The sequence below is a fragment of the Gopherus evgoodei genome, chromosome 6 (assembly GCF_007399415.2).
Source record: "Gopherus evgoodei ecotype Sinaloan lineage chromosome 6, rGopEvg1_v1.p, whole genome shotgun sequence".
Lineage (NCBI taxonomy): Eukaryota > Metazoa > Chordata > Testudines > Testudinidae > Gopherus > Gopherus evgoodei.
The window spans coordinates 134,796,581-134,805,187 of NC_044327.1; the positions used below are offsets into that span (position 1 = coordinate 134,796,581).

At 54.6% G+C, this 8,607-nt stretch overlaps 1 protein-coding gene across 2 annotated transcripts in view; it reads left to right on the forward strand.

The window, feature by feature from the left end:
* PHF24 (PHD finger protein 24) overlaps window positions 1–8,607 on the forward strand; it is a 45,684-nt gene that overhangs the window by 16,463 nt on the left and 20,614 nt on the right. The window lies entirely within an intron of this gene.

Consider the following 8,607-nt stretch of genomic DNA (forward strand, 5'->3'; position numbering starts at 1 on the left):
TTTGCAGAGGAGGGTCCAGGCCATCAGTTGCTAGGAGACAGAGTGTCAGGCATTTAGGTGCACTGGCCCTTTGCTCTGCAGCAGCCATACACCCTTATCCCAGCACCTAGATACTTAAGAACTGAATAGGGGACACTGAGGCACCAGCACAGTATTCAGAGAAAACATTAAGAACATTTACTTATTCCCATAATACAAGAACTAGGGACACTAAATGAAATTAATAGGCAGCAGGTTTAAAACAAATAAAAGGAAGTTCTTCTTCATGCAGCGCACAGTCAACTTGTGGAACTCCTTGCCTGAGGAGGTTGTGAAGGCCAGGACTATAACAGGGTTTAAAAGGGAACTGGATAAATTCATGGTGGGTAAGTCCATAAATGGCTATTAGCCAGGATGGGTAAGGAATGGTGTCCCTAGCCTCTGTTCATCAGAGGGTGGAGATGGATGGCAGGAGAGAGATCACTTGATCATTGCCTGTTAGCTTCACTCCCTCTGGGGCCCCTGGCATTGGCCACTGTCGGTAGACAGATATTGGGCTAGATGGACCTTTGATCTGACCCAGTACGACTGTTCTTATGTTCTTATTCCCAGTTCGCCACAGCGTATGCACTGGCAACCAGAGCATGTTGCATGTGATGGCCCGTGCAGAGTGCAGGGCTGGGGCTGACCGGTGCTCACATTCCCTGATCCAGCCAGGGCTCGCTGAACTGTTCATCGGACAGACGACGCGCAAAGCACAATTTCCATGCCAGCTTAGGCACAATCTGCTCCCGGACAGACAATCCCGCTGCAGGGTTTGCATTTGCAAAGCCGGCTCCACACACTGGCTGACGCCCCTGTCATGGAGTGTGGGGGAGTCCGGTCCTGCACCCCTGGGACTCACAGTGACTCTTAGCCAGCCAGTAAAACAGAAGGTTTATTGGACACAGGAATGCAGGTTAGAGCAGAGCTTGGAGGCCCAACCAGAACCCCTCAATCAAGTCCTTCTGGGGGTTCAGGGCGCTTGGATCCCAGCATAAGATCCCCTGAATTCCCCCACCCAGCCCCAAACCGAAACTGAACTGCCCCTCCTCCAGCTGGCCCCTTCCTTTGTCCAGCTTCCCAGGGAAAGGTGCTGACACCCTCCCCCCTACCTGGCTCAGGTTACCGGCTTAAAAATCCTGTCCCTCACCTAAAGTCCTCCCCTGCTCTCCCACTCCCCACACAGACAGCCCCTACTGCATCACATCTCTTCCTCCTTCGAGACTGAACTGAGCGGGGTCACTCTGCCCAGTGACCTGGGGAAGTTCAGGGTCCCCTCTCCGGGACAACGTGTCCGCTGTCAGGTTGGCACTTCCCTTCACAAGGACCACGTCCATGTCATAGTCCTGCAGGAGCAGGCTCCACCTCAGGAGCTTGGCGTTGGCTCCTTTCATCTGGTGCAGCCAGGTCAGGGGAGAGTGGTCGGTGTACACGGTGAAGTGTCGCCCAAAGAGATATGGCTCTAGCTTCTTAAGGGCCCACACCATGGCCAGGCATTCCTTCTCGATGGCCACGTAGCTTTGTTCCCGGGGTAGCAGCTTCTTACTCAGGTACACGATGGGGTGTCTCTCCCCCTGTCATCCTCCTGCATTAACACCGCCCCCAGTCCCGTGTCTGAGGCATCAGTGAACACCATAAAGGGTTTGTCAAAATCTGGGTTTGCCAGAACTGGGCCACTAACCAGAGCCTCCTTCAGCGCCCGGAGAGTCTGTTGGCACTGCTCAGTCCAGATCACCTTGTCTGGCTTCCCCTTTTTGCACAGTTCAATGATGGGGCGGCCATGGCGCTAAAATGGGGCACGAACCTTCGATAGTACCCCGCCATCCCAATAAAAGCCTGGACCCGCTTTTTGGTTTGGGGAGCAGGCCAGTCTCTGATCACCTCCACCTTGGCTGGTTCCGGCTTCAGGCAGCCGCTCCCCACCCGATGGCCCAGGTAAGATACCTCAGCCATCCCCACCTTGCACTTCTCAGCCTTTACTGTTAACCCAGCCTTTCGGAGTCGGTCCAGGACTTGTTTAACCTGGGACATGTGGTCCTCCCAGGTCTGGCTGAAGACGCAGATGTCGTCAATATACGCCACGGCAAAACTCTCCATCCCCCTCAGTAGCTGATCCACCAGGCGCTGGAAGGTGGCCGGTGCTCCCTTGAGGCCGAAGGGCAGGGTCAGAAACTCATAGAGCCCCAGAGGGATGATAAAGGCCGATTTCAGCCTGGCATCTGTGTCCAGCGGCACTTGCCAGTAGCCCTTGGTAAGATCCATGGTGGTGAGGTACCGAGAGCCTCCCAGCTTGTCTAGGAGCACGTCAGGCCTGGGCATAGGGTAGGCATCAGATACGGTGATGGCATTGAGCTTTCGATAGTCCACACAGAACTGGATCGACCCATCCTTCTTGGGGACTAGCACCACTGGCGAGGCCCAAGGGCTGGAGGATGACTGGATCACCCCCAAGGCCAGCATGTCCCTGACCTCTCTTTCTAGGTCCTGGGCAGTTTTCCCAGTGACTCGAAAAGGGGAGCATCTTATAGGAGGATGTGACCCGGTTTCCACCAGATGGACAGTCAAATTAGTGCATCCACGCTGGTTGGAAAACAGCTGTCGGTATAGATGTAGCACCCCTCTGATCTCAGCGTGCTGGGCCAGGGTCAGCTGATCAGAGAGGGGAATTGCCTCCTGCGGGGAACCAGCTTTTGTCCCAGGGAATAGATCCACTAAAGGGTCATCTCCCTGCTCCTCCCAATGTCCATGCACAGCCAACACCACATTCCCCCTGTCATAGTATGGCTTCATCATGTTCACATGGTACACCCGACGGTGATGTGCCCGGTTTGACAGCTCCACCACATAGTTTACCTCATTCAGTTGCTTGATAACCCTGAAGGGCCCTTCCCAGGCAGCCTGGAGTTTGTTTCTCCTCACGGGGATGAGAACCATCACCTGATCCCCGGTGGCGAAGGCTCGGGCCCGCGCCGTGCGGTCATACCAGACCTTCTGCTTCCTCTGGGCTCGGGCCAGATTCTCCCTGGCCAGGCCCATGAGCTCGGCCAGTCTTTCCCGGAAGGTCAGGACATACTCCACCACTGACTCTCCATCGGGAGCGGCCTTCCCCTCCCATTCGTCCCTCATCAGGTCTAGGGGCCCCCTTCCATACAACAGGGACCCGCCTTCCAAACAACAGTTCGAAAGGTGAAAACCCAGTAGATTCCTGGGGTACCTCCCTGTACGTGAACAGCAGGTGAGGTAAGTACTTGTCCCAATCCTGCGGGAGCTGGTTCATAAATGTTTTTAGCATCATCTTCAGCTTCCCGTTGAACCTTTCCACCAGCCCGTTGGACGGGGTGATATGCTGAGACCCAGTTGTGCCGGACCCCACATTTTTCCCACAAGCACCAGAGCAAGGTAGACATGAAGTTGGACCTCTGGTCCGTTAAGATTTCTTTGGGGAACCCGACCCGGCTGAAAATGGTCAGCAGTGCATCTGCCACGGTGTCTGCTTCGATAAAGGACAAGGCCACCGCCTCGGGGTAGCGAGTGGCAAAATCTACCACCACCAGGATGTATTTCTTCCCTGACCGGGTCGCCTTGCTGAGAGGTCCCACTATGTCCATGGCCCCCTTCTGGAAAGGCTCCTGTATGATGGGTAAAGGCCTCAAAGCCGCTTTCCCCTTGTCCTGGGCCTTCCCCACCCTCTGGCAGGGGTCACAGGATTGGCAGTATTGTCGGACCTGGGTAAAGACCCCAGGCCAGTAAAAGTTCTGTAGCAGCCTCTGCCTGGTGCGCCGGATTCCTTGGTGCCCTGTAAGAGGGATGTCATGGGCCAGGTACAGTAGCTTGTTGCAAAACTTCTGGGGAACCACCAGCTGCCTCCTGATCCCCCATGACTTTACTTCCCTGGGGGGAGCCCATTCTCGGTACAGGAACCCCTTCTCCCACAGGAACCTCTCCTTGCAACCTCTCCTCATGGTCTGTACCGCACTGAGGTCAGCCCGGTCCCTGTGCTTCCGCATGGAGGGATCTTTCTGCAACTCGGCCTGGAACTCAGCAGCTGGGACAGGGATGGGGACCTGCTCTCTCTCGTCAGCTGAGTCTGAGGCCGCAGCCTCTCTGAGCCGGGTCCCTGGGCGTTCCCTCTGTCATAAACAGATAGCTAAGGGTTAATGTCTCTTTCACCTATAAAAGGGTTAACAAACAGTGACCTGAAACACCTGACCAGAGGACCAATAAGGAAACAAGACTTTTTCAAATCTGGGTGGAGGGAAGTTTTGGGTGTAAGTCCTTTGTTTTTGGTCTGTTCTCTTTCTGGGCTCTGAGAGTGATTTTTCTATCTCCAGGCTTTCTAATCTTCTGTTTCCAAGTTGTAAGTACAAGGATAGTAAGACAATAGGTTTATATATTTTTTTTTTTGTATTTACATGTGTGTAGTTGCTGGAATGTGTTAAATTGTATTCTTTTTGGATAAGGCTGTTTATTCATTTTTTGTTGTTGTTTTTCCATTTCTCGGCGGTGGGCCACCTCTTCTTCCTCTAGTTTTCTATGGTGGGCTGAATTTTTGGCTTCTTGTTCTCTTTTCTTCCTTTTCTTTCAGTTCTACCTTTTTTTAATTTGTCGCCTGTGGTCTGCTTCTTTGATTTGTTTCTCTGCCTCCATTTTTGCGTTGGAAGTCATGGTTCCTGTTTTCTTGTGTTGGGGTGCCCTCTGCTGTTTATTGTTTGAACTTCTGGCTCTCTGTCTCCTGGGGTCTGCCTAGCAACAGTGCCTTCTTTTTTCTTCCTCTAGCTAATCTTTTAAATGTAAAGTAAACCAGAAAAACCACTTTATTTGCATGTGTGTTGTGCTGGGTACTTGACTCTCAATCGGAGTGCTATAGTTTAACAAAAGACCTCTTGTCAATCTTAATAGTTCCTTGCTTAATATGCAAGCCAAACTGCAACCAGAGAACAGAAAAAAAAATTCTCTCTGGCTCTTTTTAAACCCACCCTTTCTCTCTGCATAAAAGCCCTAGCAGAGAAAAAGAAAATAATATTCCTACTGGCTTCTGGATTCTTAGCTTATCCCACCGCTATCACCATGTCATAACTGTCCTACTCAGATCTGAACCTTAGAGTTCAGAACATGAGAAGCTAGCATGAAACCTCCAAACGTAATTACCAGCTTGGATCTGATATCGCTGCCACCAGCCAGAATTCCAGGTTCTGGCTCACTCTGGTCTCCCCAAAACCTTCCCTGGGGAACCCCCTAGACTCAGATGCCCTGAGTCTCACCACAAAGGGAAATAACCCACTTCCCTTCTCCCTCTTTACCTCCTCCCAGATTTCCCCGCCCTGGGTACTCTAGGAGATTCCCTGCTTCAAGTCCTTGAAACACCATACGGAGAAATCAAATATTTCTCTCCCCTTACCCAGAGGTTATGCAAATTCAGGCTTAGTAAATCTAACACAAAGAGATTCTCTCTTCCCCCCTGTCTTCTTCCTCCCACCAATTCCCTGGTGAGCTGCAGACTCAATTCCCTTGAGCCCCCACTAAAAAAAAAAATCCAACAGGTCTTAAAAAGAAAGCTTTATATAAAAAGAAAGAAAAAGACATAAAATGGTCTCTGTATCAAGGTGACAATATATAGGGTCAATTGCTTAAAAGAAAAAATGAATAAACAGCCTTATCCAAACAGAATACAATTTAACACATTCCAGCAACTACACACATGTAAATACAAAAAAAAAACAATATAAACTTATTGTCTCACTATCCTTGTACTTACAACTTGGAAACAGAAGATTAGAAAGCCTGGAGATAGAAAAATCACTCTCAGAGCCCAGAAAGAGAACAGACCAAAAACAAAGGACTCACACCCAAAACTTCCCTCCACCCAGATTTGAAAAAGTCTTGTTTCCTTATTGGTCCTCTGGTCAGGTGTTTCAGGTCACTGTTTGTTAACCCTTTTATAGGTGAAAGAGACATTAACCCTTAGCTATCTGTTTATGACACCCTCCCCACCAGGTTAGGGTCCTGCGCCTTGGGCAGAGTAGCTTCCCCATTGTCGGGGCGCAGTGCCCTTCGCCGACTCTGACTAACGGGTCACGACCAGGGAACCCTGGGCATTGCTTGGCCAGACCTCCAGGTCCCCCCCCATTAACACCTTTGTGGGCAAATGTGGGTGTATCCCCACATCCTTGGGGCCCTCCTTGGCCCCCCACTTCAGGTCTACCCTCGCCACGGGCACCTTGAATGGAGTCCCGCCCACGCCCATCAGGGTCAGATAGGTGTCGGGCACCATCCGATCTGAGGCCACCCCCTCGAGCCGGGCCAGCGTCACCTCTGTGCCCGTATCCCAGTACCCAGTGACCTTCCTCCCATCTACCTCCAGGGAAACCAGGCACTCTTTCAGGAGGGGCAGCCCCGCGCCCACCCTGTAAACCAAAAACCCGGAGCCTGGAGCATCCAGCCCCCCAGAGGAGCTGAATGGGGACCTCCTCCCTCCTTCCCAGGTGGTACGCGGCCAGCCCCCATTTCCTGTGAATGCTGCCCCTCATCCGGCTGGATCTCTACCAAGTTAACCCGGTGTGGAGTCGGTCTGCTCAGTCTGTCCTTGAGCCTGTGGCACTGGGACCGTATGTGGCCCCTCTGGCCACACTGATAGCAGCTCATGTCCCATTGGTCCCCTCGAACCAGTCGCTTGTCCCTGGCGCTGGGCATTCCCCTTGGGAGGGGGTTCTCCCTATTCCCCCTTTGGGAGGTCCCAGGATGACTCTCTCTGCATCGCGGTGGACCTGTTCCTTTGAGACTCCTCCCTGCCACCCCCCGACCAGCTCTTCACAAACTCATAAGCCAACTGCCCTGCATGTCGCGGGGTCTCTGGCTTTTGGTCCCTCAACCAGAGCCTCAGGTCGGATGGGCACCGCTCATACAGTTGCTCCAGTACTAGCAGTTTAACCAGGTCCCCCTTCGTCTGGGCCCCATCTGCCCACTTGCTGGCGTATCCCTCCATGCAGACGGCTAGCTGCAGATATGAGACCTCAGGGGTTTTATCCTGACTCCGGAACCTCTCCCGGTACATCTCAGGAGTCAGCCCAAACTCGCGCCCAGGGCCTGCTTGAATAGTTCGTAGTTCCCTTTCTCCTTCTCTCCCACCTGGCGGTACAATGCCACGGCCTTGGGGTCCAGTAAGGGGGTGAGAACCCGGAGCCTGTCCGCAGGATCTACCTGGTGCAGCTCGCAGGCCATCTCGAAGGCATCCAGGAAGTCATCCACGTCCTCCCCCTCCTTACGCTGGGCCAGGATGCACTTATCAAAGCTCCGCGCAGTCCTGGGCCCCCCCTCACTCCCCACAGCCGGAGGCCCGTTGCCCCTCAGCCTCGCCAGTTCCAGCTCATGCTGACGCTGTCGCTCTTTCTCCTCCCGTTCCCGCTGTCTTTGTCTCTCCTCATGTTCCCTCTGTCTCTCACGATCCCCCAGCTCTCTCAGTTTTAGTTCTCTCTCCCATTCCAGCTGCTTGCACTCCACGGATGCCGAGCGTCGCCGGGAGGATCCCCTGTTGGCTGGGGGGGTCACGGTGCCCTCGGTAGCTGCTGGGCTCCTCCCCGCCCTTCCCCTAGGCCTAGGAAGGGGGGGTTTCGGGAAGCCCTCAGCCGCCGGCTGATCACTCCCAGTGGGGACAGACACTGGTGCCTGCGCTGCATCTGCCCGGCTGCTTCCCTCAGAGACAGGGCTCCGTTCATTTGTGCAGTCTCCCTGCTCCAGCTGGGCAATCAGCTGGTCCTTGGTGCGTCTCCCCGGGCGCAACCCCCTCTGCTTCCACAGCTCCAGCAGGTCACACTTGCGCCGCTTGGCATACATCTTCCTGCTGACCACTCACAGGCCGGGGTGCTCGCCGCTCCCCACGGTTTCCAGGGCATGGGAGGCAAGTTTGTAGAAATTTTGGTGGTGCCCAGAACCTGCCCCCCCAACTTTGCCCCCCCCCACTCTGTCCCCTCAAACTCCACCTGCCTAAGGCTCTGGGTGGGGTTTCAGGGGGGAGGTCTGGGGTGCAGGTCCTGGGCTGGGGATTAGGGTGCAGGAGGGGTGCAGGCTTTGGGAAGGAGTTTGGGTGCTGGGTGCAGGCTCCGGGCTGGGACAGGGGGTGGGTGTGCAGGAGGGAGTGAGGGCTGCAGACTTTGGGATGGAGTTTGGGTGCAGGCTCTGGGCTGGTGGTGGGGGTGTAGGAAGGGGTGAGAGGTGCAGGCTCTGGGAGGGAGTTTGGGTGCTGGGTGCAGGCTCTGGGCTAGGGCAGGGGGTGGGTGTGCAGGAGGGGGTGAGGGGTGCAGGCTTTGGGACGGAGTTTGGGTGCAGGCTCGGCTGGGGGTGGGGGTGTAGGAAGGGGGAGGTGGTGCACGCTGGGGCAGAGGATCAGGCTGCAGGGGAATGAGGGTTGGGGCTGAGGATGAGGGGTTCATGATGCAGGGGGGCTCAGAGCTGGAGCAGAGGATCAGGGTGCGGGGGGATGATGGCTCCGGCTGGGGCAGAGGATTAGGGTGCAGGGGAATGGGGGCTGTGGCTGGGGCAGAGGATGAGGGTACAGGGGGATGAGGGCTCTGGCTGGGGATGAGGATTAGG